Source organism: Apium graveolens, unplaced genomic scaffold (genome assembly GCF_009905375.1).
Source record: "Apium graveolens cultivar Ventura unplaced genomic scaffold, ASM990537v1 ctg5074, whole genome shotgun sequence".
Taxonomy (NCBI): Eukaryota; Viridiplantae; Streptophyta; class Magnoliopsida; order Apiales; family Apiaceae; genus Apium; species Apium graveolens.
This window is the reverse complement of record NW_027418806.1, coordinates 22,471-36,263: the sequence shown is the minus strand read 5'-3', so window position 1 is coordinate 36,263 and position 13,793 is coordinate 22,471. Positions and strand designations below refer to the sequence as shown.

Genomic DNA, 13,793 nt, shown 5'->3' with positions numbered 1-13,793 from the left:
ATAGAAGTAGCTGCATCTACCTCCAGAATTCCCGCTTAGTCTCTGAGAAGGGTTCTGGTATTTATTAGCAGCCATCATTTCAATCAAATCATAAGCTTCATCGTAGCTCTTAGCCCATAAGGTTGCACCTGATGATGCATCAAGCATGGGTCTAGAAGTCTCACCCAAACCATTATAAAAGCAGTTAATGATCATCCAGTCAGGAATCCCATAATGAGGACACTTTCTCAGCATCTCCTTATAACGATCCCAAGCTTCACACAAAGATTCTCCCGATTGTTGTTCAAATTGAGTAAGAGCATTCCTGACTGCAGCTGTTTTTGCCGTAGGGAAGAATTTAGTGAGAAACTTCTGAGCAAGATCTTCCCACTTGGTGATAGAGCCTGGTGGTAGAGAATTCAACCAGCACTTAGCTTTATCCCTCAGAGAGAATGGGAAAAGCCTCAACTTAATAGCATATTCAGAAACATTGTTGAATTTGAAAGTGTTCTGTAAATGGGTGCTTCAACCCCATGAAAAGAGTGAATTTCGAGAGACGGTCCACTACAACCAAAATGGTGTCAACACCCATAGATTTAGGCATCCCTTCTACGAAATCAAGCGAGATATACTCCCATATTTGTCTTGGTATTGGGGGGGGGGGTTGGAGCAGCCCTGCTGGTTTTAGAGATGAATTTTTCTATCTTTGACAAACAGCGCATTTCCGGACATACTGAGACACTTTCTTTCGCATGCTAGTCCAATACCACTCTCTCCTAAGCCTTTGACAAGTCTTGAATTCCATTGAGTGCCCTCCAGTCGTGGTATCGTGGAATTTTTATAATAGTTTGTTGACCAGTTCCGAGTCGTGGGGAATCACTAGATGCCCTTTGTAGCGGACCAGTCCTTGCACCAATTCTAAACCTTTTGGCATTGTCTTGTGGTTAAGTATATCATTTTGCAGCTGTTGAGTGAAAGGGTCCCTCTCAATGCTATGCACAATTTCTTTCTAGTCAACCCCACCCATTGTTATCATTGCTCCAAAACCCACTTTAGCTGGAATCATTCATGACAAGACATCGGTTGCATTATTAACATCCCTAGGTTTATATTCGAATTTAAACTGATATCCCAGTATTTTGATGACCCATCTCTAATAATCCAACCCAATCTCACGTTGCTCTGATAAAAACTTCAAGCTCTTTTGATTCGTCCGAATTAAAAAGGATGACCCAGTAGGTACAATCACCATTTTTGTACCGATAACATTATCGCCATTAATATTTTCTCGTAAATAGCTTTAAGTTGTGTGACGCCCTCCAAATCTGGGTCAGAGATTTGGGGTTCATAACACACACACACACAATATATATAAACCTGTATATGAAATAATATATGCAATGACCCTAAACATCCACGGATCGTAACAGGTTAGAGTATAAAACAAGCCACAACCTTAATTTACATTACATCGTACCAAATCCCAACTAGTTAAACTTTTAACTTATAATAAAATATTCTTACAAACTTGCAAAACTAATAACTAAAGCATAATGCTCCTATTAGCTCGTTCCATCACTCAACCTGAAATCCTAGCTTGAACACTGGTTTGGGGATCCTCGCTACCAACAGTTTCCTTCTTAACTGGAACAGAAAATAAAAAGGATCACAAGAGTGAGCTAACCAGCTCAGCAAGTCATATAAACAATAACTGAGATTAAGCAATAATCGAATGAAATGGAATACAGAAATCAAGTCTCATGTTAAGCAATTATTAAAATTGGATATTCACTTTTAATTTTAAAAACTAAGGTTAAGCTGCTGATCAGTCACGCACTAACCCCGAGCAAGGCACACAACTCTGCTCTCTATACTAGATCCAAGGCACACATTGGCCTAACATGACTATGAATCTGGTCTAACCACGAATTTGGTCCACATTTCAAAAACCATCCAATTCATTAACAATTCAATATGATAAAAATGTAATTCAATAAAACAAGATCATAATCAACATTGGTAAGATATTTATCTCAAAGCATAATGCAATTCATGAGTATCATAAAGGTATATCAAGGTATGTATGAAGAATGGCTTCAATTTTGTAGAAGAATCCGGTAATAGATGAAGAATGGTTTAATGGTTATACAAGGTTTGGTTCTCTTATGTTATAAGGTATTGTAGAAAGTATGAGTGATTGTATGTTAACAAATCTGTTTCAGTGATTGGTGTATGGTGTGAATGTATTTGTGAAATAGTTTCGTATTTATGTGGGTTCGTATCTGGAAATTTAATAATCAATGGTTCACAATAAATAAGGCTTATAGTTCAAGTATCAAATGATCTAGTTCAGGGTTAAGCAGTTTAACTAGCACATGCTATCATATGATATATCTCAGATATATTCAAAGCACCTGTAATATATCTTAAGAAGGTTCGATATAAGCTTCTATCTACCCTTCGTTTCACCCAATTCCGATTTTATGGATTGAAAGTTACGATTAAAATAGTCAGGCAATACTCACAAAGGCATATAACACATCAATCAGGTAACACATAGCGCATAACACATAAGGTATTCAATAAAAATAAATTTTCAAAGAAGGTTTAGGGTTAAAATGATTTTTATGGCATTTAATACGAAATTTTGAATATTTTTCGAGATTAAAACGGGTAAAAGAATCATTTTGTAATCAAATAAAGAAGTTCGAATACCGAAATTGGCCTTGAAATCAGTATACTTATATAAAGGAGAAGACGGGGCGTTTAGGTGGTGCATCTCAGATCGTCTCATTTTATTTTTCAAATTTTCTCAATTTTTTGAATTAATAAATATCAAAAATTATAATTACCTTATATCTTTCTAAACATACTATCACCGTTTGTAATATTCTCCTAAAACTTTTGCAAAATCTTTAATTAAGATTTTTGAAATCAACTTGCAATCATAATATTCTTCTATAACTTCTACTTTCCATTTAAATCAACTTACCGTATTGATATTCTCCTAAATTTCCTTTTAATACCTAATTCTTCTGTTTCTCCTTAAAACAAGTTACTATATTTTATTTTTCTATATCAAAATTTACAGTTAACTTATATTCTCTTAAATATACCATCACTGTTCGTAATACTCTCCTAAAGTTTCTACAAAAACTTTAACTAAGATTTTTAAAATTAATGTACCATCATAATATTCTCTTAAAATTTCATCTTTCCATTTAAATCAACTTTCCATCTTGATATTCTCATTATATTCTTTTAAAATATCGTTTCTCCTCTTTCTTCTAATATCAACTTACTATATTACATTTTTCTTATATTTTTCTTTTAGTTTTTAGCCTATAAAATACTACAAAGGCAAGTGTTTACAAATAAGTTTTCTCAATATTTTTTAAATGATTATATCATTATATTATATTTTTATGCTTATGTAAAGGAGAAGACAAGGGAGATGAGGTGGCGGCTCTCAAATTGTTTCAATCTATTTTTTATAATTTTCTAAAAACTTTATATTATTAAATAGAAAAAATATTACATTAATTATTGACTAATACATAATATAATTTTATTATAATTTATGAATCATGAGAGAGCGACTCATTGGAATAGAATGTTTAAAGAGAAAATGATTTTTTAAAATTTTAATTTATTGTATTTATTTATTATTCATAATTTCCAAATGATCAAAGATTAGATAAGAAAATAAAAAGAAGACGAAAATTTATTTTAGAAGGTCACTGCGAAATGCGACTCAATAAACTAGTCATTATAAATGATCAACAAACATTGAACATATTTTAGAAAATATTTTAAGACTCGAAACTATTTTTCGAAATTTTTAAATCAAAAAGAATAATTAAACCCAATTAAATAATCAATTAAAGTTAATTAATAAATAAATAAATTAATTAATATTTAAATTAATTGATCAATTAAATAGTTAATTATAAACCAAAATTAATTAATTAAATAATTCAGATTTTTTTAAATTTAAAAATTATTAAAAATGAATTTTATAATTATAATAAATAAATAAATAATATTTTTTTTAAAATTAATTTACAAAAGGTGTAAACTGTAAATATTTAAAATTTTATACGAGGGTGTAAAATGTAAGTTTTGGAAACTTTGGGGGAATAAACAAAATTTTTACAAAGCAGGGGGATAAAATGGTAATTTTACTATCATCTCTCGCTCCCCTTTCCTGATCACCGCCGACACTCCATGACCACTGCCATGTTGCTTATCTAATGGCTCCAAAACTGCCCAGAACTCTACCAAATTCACAACAAACGATCTTTAGCCACCCAGAAACCTGAGAGACGAATTTATATCGTCCAAAACATCGTAAAAAGGCTGGAAAAATAAATTGGAATTTACGCCGCCAAACAAATTGAAATTTACGCCGCCAACACCCCATACTTTCCGGCGAACTCACTCCTGGAACCCTTTGAACAAACCGAGACCATAAATTGAACTTATTCTCAACGATCTACATGTTGGTATCAATCAATTTTACTAATAACCCCTAGAACATTCAACCCCTAATTTCTAATTCGAAGAATCAAACTCAAATTTCTCTATGATATGGAGCTCAAAATTCTAACAGATAATATACCAAATTGACCAGAATTTAATTCCCTACAACATGAAATCATCAAAACACAAAAACAACATCATAATCAAAATGTCCTCATTTAATCCAATTAAATTCAAAATTAATAAAATTTATAGAAAATAACCTGATGTTTCTGCAGTGTTAAAGATTGAAAAACTTGATTCTACTTGTCACGAGTTTCAATTTGACTACTTGCACGGCAAAATCGGAGTTCGATAACGCCTTCAAATTCTTCTTCGATTATGAAGAACACAATGAATATTTATATTTTCTCTAGATAATTATAGAATTTTACCGTGTATTTGTCTTTATCTGTACAAAATAAAGTACCGTAACGGATATTTATATTTACGGAATATTAGTACCCCGTTGGATCATATCGGATTTAAAAATAGAATACTTAACAGCTAAGTATTAATAAAACTGATCCAATTCGGTACCAGTTTTAGGATAAACATAAAAATCGGGCTTTTAAATAAAGTTTTGGTGTTCTAGCCCCTAGATGCACGTACTTTAATAAAAAGTAATATTTTAATCAAAATATCTTAGATGACAAAAATATCTAGGTTGCACGTATATCGAGACAGTAACATAATATTAAAATAATCATAAAATTGTACCGGGAATTGTATAGGTAAATCCGTACTCCGGATTGAAAAAGTTAAAACATGGAAAATGCTCGGAATAATCAAACAGCTATAAATGAGTTTTTCCGTAAATTCTAGGGAGTGAAAACGTATAAACTGTTGAAGTTGGACGGTTTACGAATAATCAAAATAATTATTAATTAAATCGAAAAATAATTAATTAAATTTATAAATCAATTATAAAATAATATAATGACATAAATTATTAAAAAAAATGTCAAAATAATCTATACCTCATTCTGGATATATAAAAATTAAAATTTATGAATTTTATCACATACAAACAACAAACACAAATACCAATCAACACATAATTCACCAAAAATATATATAATATTCACATAATATTTATTTATTGATAAAAATAATTACACGATACATCCCGAATATTACAAGTCGTGCCCACGGTCCCAAGATTTTGCTGAAAAAAGGTATTGGGTGTTCATTTTGCAACAGGACAGCTCATAATCCACACCCTGAGACATCTGTTTCGATGGCAAAAGGGAGGGTGAAATCCGGCATCATGAGAATGGGAGAAGATACTTGTGCATGTTTTAATTCCTCAAAGGCATGTGTGGCTGCTGTGTTCCACCCGAAACAGTCTTTCTTAAGATGTTCAATTAAAGCAAACGTAATATTAGCATAATTCCGGATAAGCTTCCGATAATAACCCGATAAACCAAGAAACCCACGGAGCTCTCGTAAATTTTTAGGAATTGGCCAGGATAACACTAATTTCACCTTTTCGGGATCAACTGCAACACCTTTTTGGGAGATTATGCGGCGCAAGTATGCCACTTCTATCATGACAAACTCATATTTTTTCTTATTTGCATACAGCTGATGTTGCCTCAAAATTTCTAGAACAATCTTCACATACTCCACACGTTCCTCGGGTGTGGAACTGTAAATCAGAATATCGTCGAAGAAGATGAGCACAAACCGGGTTATATAAGGCTGGAACACATCGTTCATGATGGCCTGAAATGTTGTTGGTCCGTTAGTCAAGCCGAAATACATAACTAAAATTCGTAATGGCCTTGATGGGTGTGAAAAGCTGTCTTGGGTACAGCTTCCTTTCTTACTCTGACCTGATGGTACCCTGATTTCAGGTCTAACTTGGTAAAAATAGACGCACCGTGGAGCTCATCCAACAGCTCATCATAGAAATGGAGAATTTGTTAGGGATTGTTTCCTTGTTTAGGGCCCGGTAGTCCACACAGAAATGCCAAGACCCGTCTTTCTTTTTGAACAAGGAGAACTGGGCTAGAGAAAAGGTTGTAAAACAATTGGATGATCCCAGCCACCAGCATGTCATGGATTAGGCATTCGATTTTGTCCTTTTGTACTTGGGGATATCTGTACGGTCGTACATTCACGGGGTCTGTTCCTTCTCTTAAAATGATTATGTGATTGTGATGATGCACAGGAGGTAGAGCTTTGGGCAGTTCAAACACATTGGCATACTGATTGACCACGGGAGAGAGAAATGGCGACATCTCTTTGACCCCAACTTCATGGGTTTGTTTGGTCACTGCTGCCAAATAGTTGAATTCCACCAAAAATCCCTCCTCCTTTCCCAGGGTCTTGATCATAGCCTTTAACGTGATGCCCGTTGACCCAAAGAAGCATCACCTTTCAAAACCACCAAGTCATTCCCCATTTTGAATTTAAAAGTTTGTGTCATCCAATTTGCGGACATTGTACCTAGTTTCTCGAGCCACTGTAACCAAGGATCATGTCGGAGTTCCCCAGGGTAATAGGTAAGAAATTTTCAACGATAATAAGCCTCTGAAATTGAACAATAACCGACTTGCACTCGCCTTAACTGAGAACTGTAACCCATGTACCCAATGACACTCCATAACTCTTGGACGAAGCACATTGGATACCCGGCTTGTTCACAGTCTCTAATGAGATGAAGTTGTGAGTGGGCCCGGGGTCTATCATTAAATAATTGGGCTCCCATTTAATTCCCCATTCAATTTAAATGTTTTAGGACTAGTGATTCCCACCACCGAATTAAGGGAAATCACGGGGTGGGTTTCTTCATCCATATGTTTTAATTACTCCTCTCCCCTGGACTCTATAGAAACATATTCATCATCCCCTGACCCTTCTTCTTGAGTGAGTAGCACACTGAGTTCCCGCATTTGGCATTTATGCCCCACACTCCACTTTCCATCATACCGGGAACATAAGCATTTAGCTCGCTTATCTTACAACTCCCGTTCACTCAATCTCTTAACATCCCCTGTTTCCTTTAATGTGGGGACATGACTTCTAGAAGTAGAAATTCCTGATTGGGATATACTGGAAATAGTGGAGAAGGGCTTGGTTGAAGATTGATTACCTGAAAATGAAGAGCGAGGAGAAAATGTCGGAGAGCCTCCTAGTTGGTTGGACTTTACCCAAGAGAAGGTGCCTAGATCATTTTCACTTCCACTTATTTGTTTCCCAAAATGAAGTTTATCCTCGACCATGTGAGCCAATTCTATGGCGTGGTCGACTGTAACAGGACCTAACAATCTTACTTCAGCTGTGATGTCTTCACGAAGACAATTTAAAAACTGGCCCAGAGAGAGCTCCTCGGACACGTTCTCCAACGGTGCCAACAAATCAATAAACTTCAACCAGTAATTAGTAATTGTTCCTCTTTGACAATGGGCGAGCCATTGTTCTTGCAAGGTGCCGGAAGATTGGGTATGAAATTGTCGTCTTAACAGGGACTTTATCTGGTCCCATCGCTCGATACGCCTTCAACGATGTTCCCATTGATATCACGAAAGGGCTTGACCCTCTAGAGCCACAACAGTGGCCTCCGCTTTCTCCTTTTCAGTCAACCCATAGAATCGAAAAAATGCTCGACCCTAAGGATCAATCCATCGGGGTTAGTCCCATCAAACAGGGGTAGGTCCAATTTCTTATGCCTCCAAGTATTCTTACCATTTCCGTTAGGCCCAAGTCCATCACCCGAACCCGACCCGGATTCATACCTGATACCAACTCCCGAGCCTGGGCCGGTTCCAAGATTCTGGCCCGGTCCGGAACACGACCCACCAATCGGGATTCCAAACCCAGTTGCTCTTAAACCACCCCCAATATTATTCTTATCTCCAAATACTACACCATTTGTACAAATTTGTGCTATTTGACTTGGTTTGATTTAATGATATAAGAGTAGATCAGACATTTGTTTGAAACCGCACATGATTATCCCTCATAGTTGTGATTAGGGCTTCCTGTGTGTCTCTCTTTTTGGTCAACCACGTTTCAAGGCGTGTAATGGCTGACTCTAACTTAGCATCCTGTTGGTGAGAAACCTCATCAAAACTTGCAACAAATTCATCAACTAACACTTGCTGCATTACAGCTACCGCCCATTTGACCGCCGCCGAGGCCTCCATGTTATATTTTCTCTAATCAAACCTTCAATGGCCTCTAGCTATGGCCCTAGTTTTTACAAATGCTCCTTTTCTGTGGGATGAGCCATGGAACATAGTGAAAGGCTCTGATACCACTTTTCTCGCTCTATAATATATTTGCTAAAGACTGATCTTTTAATATTTGAATAAAAAAAAATTACAGCTCTTTGTTAATAACATTAATTGTTCTCCGATTATACACCCGGCGATTACAACTCAGAATAAAACTAATAGGACCCAACTATTCAAGTGGCGAGTACTATCCCACTAAACCACAATTCACACAAAATATCTTATTCCTTTTACGATCTTCTTTTACCCTTCTTAAGGCTTCCCCTCTGTCAATTACTTTTCTTCCCTTGCTATATTGCCATTAGTCCCATCTGCCTTTTTCTTCCTTCTCGTATAAGAAATAAGCCCAGGCCCATTACCCTGTTGGGCCCCATTTTGTGTTGGCTGTAGAAATATTTATATATTAATATTTATCTTAAAAAAATGTAAGTATTAGGGATAATTTGTATTTTCTATGTTGTTAGAGATGTTTTTAGATACTATCTTTTTTAAAGAATAAGGTTAGAGTGAAGTACTACAAATGTACTTTGATTTTACATATATATTTCATGTATCAAAAGACAAAAGTATTAAAATTTGTAGTATAATATTTAGTTTTCGCTACATTTTTTCTACATCCTACGTGAAAAAAGTTGTTTAAAAGAAATTTGGATTTAAATACCTACGAAGATCCCCGTTCCCCGTTTGGCCGGGGACTGGCCGGGGACGGGGAATGATATAGAGTCCTCGATGAAGAATGGGCCGGGTATGGGGATTAGGTTTGAAGTCACGAGCCGGGGGAGGGAATAGCACTACCCGAGTCCGAAGTGACCCGACGCCCATCCCTACTTCTATAAGAGACAACTATGATCTTGAAGACATATCTCTGGATGAGATCCATGAAATGTTAAAGACTCATGAACTGGAGATGGAGCCAAGGATCAAGAGGAAAGAGTCAAGGACTAGACAAGTTGCACTGAGGATTGAAGAAAAACCTAGAATCAGAGCTGTGAAAAAAAGCCATTCAAAAGAAAAGGACATGATTGTAAAGTTTGATACTAAGTCATCAAATACTGATGATGGCTCGAACTTTGATATCTCTTTAGACTCTAAAATTGATCATTGAGATGATGAGAAGATCTTGCAGATGGCTTCTTTGATGGTGAAAAGCTTCGGGAAAATGGCTTACTACTTTAAGAAAGGAAAAAGATTTTTCAGGAAAGGCTCCAGTTCTTCAAACTCTGATAAAAGGAACTATAGAAAGTATGATGAAAAGGAGCCTAAGTCTGGCAAGACTGACAAGTCCAAAATCAAGTGTTACAACTGTGATGGAGTTGGAAAATGCTATTTCTTAAAACCCTGCATGTTAGCTATAGGGATCAAACTCTGGAAAATGCTAGGATCAGAACTGAAGAAAAGAAATGATCACGTAGAAGTTGAATTAATTTTTTATGCTAGAAATTCAAAAAGAAAGAGATAATATTGTGTATGTTAAAGATAAATTGTTAGAAATGCATACCTACTTAGAAAAGGAATTAGCTAAAGAAAAAAAATTAATTAAACTTTGGACTAACTCAGGAAAATCAACTCAGGGATTAATAGATAGTGGATGTTGGGGATCAGGATTAGGTTATGCAAATAAATCTAATACTGAGAAATTAAAAGAAAAAGAAACAAAGAATACAAACCAATAAATGCTGAAAAGCATGTTAAAAAGGACAAGTCTTAGTTTACCCCTGTTAAGTTTAACTTAAGTACTAATGATCTCAAATTAGTAAATGAGATAGGTTCAACATCAGTACCTAAGTTAAACTTAAAAACTGACAATATTGAATAGGTAAAGGCTAAGTCAATAGATATTGGTTTAATGACTCAGAAGTAACTTAAGCACAAGCTGAAGGAGATTAAAATGAAACACAAGGAAAAACAGCCTAGAAAGAACATAAATGATAAAGTAGGTGTCAACAAGGACAATAGGTATAAACTCGTTCCTAATGTACCTAAAAAGGCTTGTTTAAACTGTGGTAGCACTAATCATCTTGTTTTTGCTTGCAAGAAGAATAAAAGAATAAATATTGTTCCTCCTAAATCAGAGTTTAGGAGCAGAATAGTTAGATATAGACCACAAAATCCTTGTTTTCATTGTTGTACTATTTGACATTCCATTTACACATATAAAGAATATCCCAGTTTGTATTATGACTATTATGAACTGAAACCCTCTTTGAATAAAACATAAATTATTTCAGCATGTGTATCTCCTGATACAAAGAATGTTAGCATAAACTCTGATATAAAAACTTCCGCTGGAAATTTTAACAAACTTAATAAGGCCAAAGGATCCAAGCAAGTATGGGTCCTTAAAAATTCTAACTAATGGCATATCTAATTTCAGAGCAACATGAAAAATACTCTAGTCTTGGACAGTGGATGCTCTATACATATGACTGGAAATAAAGCCCTGCTATCAGAGTTTAAGGAGAAGGCAAGCCCAAGTGTTTCTTATGGTGATGGAAACTTAAGAAAAACTTTGGGATATGGCAAAATCAAGCTTGGGAATGTCATCATTGAAAATGTAGCTTTTGTTGCAGGACTCAAGCATAATCTGATGAGTGTGAGTCAAATCTATGACAAAATTTACCGTGTGGATTTTTATGAAAACACTTGTGAAATAGTCAAATAATTTAGATGGCAAGGTTGCAATGATTGGTTACACACATGGAAATTTTTTTAAAGCCAGGGTTTTCACAAATACTGATGGCTCTGCAATTTGTCTGTTAAGTAGAGAAACTGTGGAAGACAACTGCAATTGGCATATAAGACTTTCTCATTTAAACTTCAACAATATCAATGAACTTGTGAATAAAGATCTTGTGAGAGGATTGCCCAATGCAGTTTACTCCTGATGGCCTATGTGATTCATGCCAGAAGGTCAAACTAAGGAAATCATCTTTCAAGAGTAAGACTGAATCCTCAATTCTTGAATCATTTCACTTGTTACACATTGATCTTTTTGGTCCAGTAAATATGATGTCAATATCCAAGAAGAGGTCTACACTTGTCATTGTGGATGAGTATACTAGATACACATTGGTATACTTTCTACATACTAAGAATGAGAACCATACATTCTTCTTTGATCATGTGAGGAAACTGGAAAAAGGATCAAAAAATAAAGTGAAGATTATCAGAAGTGACAATGGAACTGAATTCAAGAACAACACTATAGAAGAATTTTGTAAATACAAAGGGATCAAACAGAAGTTTTCTGATCCTATAACTCCATAACAAAATGGAGTTGTTGAAAGAAAGAACAAAACTCTTATAGAAACTATAAGGACCATGCTTGAGAAAGCCAAATTGCCAACCTATTTTTGGGCTGAGGCTGTGCAAACAACATGCTTCACACAGAATGTAACTCTGATAAACAAGCATGGGAAGACACCATTTGAGATGGTAAAAGGAAAGAAGCCAAATTTGAAGTACTTTCAGATTTTTGGCCGCAAATATTTGTTCTCAAAACTCATCATGAACAGCTAACAAAGTTTGACCTAAAAGCTGATGAAGGAATTTTTGTTGGATATCCACTGTCAATAAAAGCCTTCCGAGTTTACAATTTGAGAATAAGAGTGATCATGAGCTCTATTCTTGTATCTTTTGATGATAAAAAGATTACAAGACTAGAAGATGTAGATAATCATAAAGCACCGAGATTTGAAAATGAAGTACCATACGTTGAACATCTAAATCTTGATGGACTAACAAACTCTGGTATTACAAATCCTGATATCATATTAAACTCTGATGAACCACATGTCAGTAGTGATAACTCAAATATTGGAGCACATATTGAGTGGGAGCAATATGATTCACATCAAGAGTCAAGTTTAAGTGATTCAAATCAAGATACGTCAGGAAATACTTCATCATACTCTGATTCCTCAAATACTGATGAAATAAATATTGATAATTATAGAAGCACTAACTCAGGGGGGGAATCAGGAAGTAACAATGGTGCACATCAAGTTGGAAATAGAGACTCCATGGATCAAGGGGGGGTCTTCTTCAAGGAGTCAACTTCCTTCTGCAAGAAAATGGACTAAGTCATATACTCTTGACTTAATCATTGGAAATCCTAATAGTGGTGTAAAAACCAGAAAAGCCACTCAAAATGAATGTCTCCGTCATTCTTTTCTATCTCGGGATGAACCAAAGAAACTGAATGAAGCTCTTCAGGATGTTGATTGAGTTACCACAATACAAGAGGAGCTTAATGAATTTGAAAGGAACAAAGCTTGGTTTTTAGTACCAAGACCAAAAGATAGATCAGTAGTTGGTACTATATGGGTGTTCAGAAAAAAGACTAACAGTGAGGGCATCATTACAAGGAATAAAGCAAGGTTGGTTTCAAAAGAGGTACCATTGATAAAACTTTGTTTTATAAGTATCATGGTAAGGACTTGTTATTAGTTCATATATATGTTGATGATATCATTTTTGGCTCTACTAATGACAAACTATGTAAGAGGTTTTCCAAGTTAATGCAGCCTAGATATCAGATGAGTATGATGGGAGAACTGAGTTATTTTCTGGGATTACAAGTAAAGTAGATTGAAGAAGGGATCTTCATCAATGAGGCTAAATATTCCAGAAATTTGATAAAAGGGTTGGAATGTAAGATTGCACAACTACTGCAACTCCCATGGCCACTGCAACCAAGTTAGATTTAAATATTGGTTCATCAGTAGATATAACTAACTACAGAGGTAGGATTGACTCACTCCTATATTTAACTGCTAGTAGGCATGATATCATGTATGCTACCTGTCTGTGTACAAGGTTCCCAGCTGATCCAAGGGAACCACATCTTATAGCTGTGAAAAGAATATTCAAATATCGTATGGGCACCATGAATCTTAGTTTGTGGTATCCTACAGAATCAGACTTTAAACTAGTAGGATACCCAGATGCTGATTTTGTAGGATGCAAAATAGATAGGAAAATCACTTTAGGAAGTTGTCAATTTCTTGGAGGCAGACCAGTTTCTTGGTTTAGCAAGAAATGAAAGTC

At 35.2% G+C, this 13,793-nt stretch overlaps 1 non-coding gene across 1 annotated transcript; it reads left to right on the top strand.

Moving 5' to 3' along the window:
• The first annotated feature begins 205 nt into the window (after positions 1-205).
• On the top strand, positions 206-312 carry LOC141702430 (small nucleolar RNA R71). The gene has a single exon (XR_012567103.1). It is a non-coding gene; the product is annotated as a small nucleolar RNA R71 (small nucleolar RNA).
• The last annotated feature ends 13,481 nt before the right edge of the window (positions 313-13,793 follow it).